This window comes from Chrysochloris asiatica, unplaced genomic scaffold (genome assembly GCF_000296735.1).
Source record: "Chrysochloris asiatica unplaced genomic scaffold, ChrAsi1.0 scaffold00502, whole genome shotgun sequence".
Lineage (NCBI taxonomy): Eukaryota > Metazoa > Chordata > Mammalia > Afrosoricida > Chrysochloridae > Chrysochloris > Chrysochloris asiatica.
Window position 1 is genome coordinate 226,502 of NW_006409020.1, and position 774 is coordinate 227,275.

Consider the following 774-nt stretch of genomic DNA (forward strand, 5'->3'; position numbering starts at 1 on the left):
ATCAATTCTTCTATGATCTTCCTTATTCACCATCCAGTTTTTGCATCCATATGAGGTTATTGAAAATACGATGGCTTGGGTCACGCGCACCTTAGTCCTCAAGGTGACATCTTTGCTCTTCAACACTTAGTAATGGTCTATTTTTCTGAACCTCCTTCATCTTGTCCCACCTGTCATTTCATTTCCATTATGAACAATACTAAGTTGTCAAATGGTGCTCATGTAGAGCACGGAACAACAGGAAATATTGAGAGGGAATCATATGTTGAACAATGTGCTTGCTGATATTTTCTATTCATTTCTTATCTTTGATATACCCCAATAAGTTGTTATGATGGTTCCCACTATACAAAGGAAAACTTGGAGGCTTCTTCAACAGTTTTAAACATGGTGTCATTCATAAAGCAAGTACTAGAATTGAGACTAACTTCAGGTGTGTCTGATTCTAAAACTATCAGCAGAAGACAGATTCTATTAAGGTTACTTGATGTCACATCCCATGCTTAGTGTCCAGAACTTGTTGAAAAACATTCTTTGAGTAGACCAATTTACTATCAGCAGAAGGATTGGAATCCATTGGGACTCCTTTTCTTAGATCATTGCTTCATAAGAATAATGAATATACATAAATATGCCAGAACACAGGCAATAGAATTTTGCATGTTTTTAAGGATTCAGTAGTTATATGATCAGTCACCTCATCCAAACACAAGAAATTGGATTGTCCTGAACTTGATCCTAGCACACAACATTAGAATTTCACAGTAGTCAGTG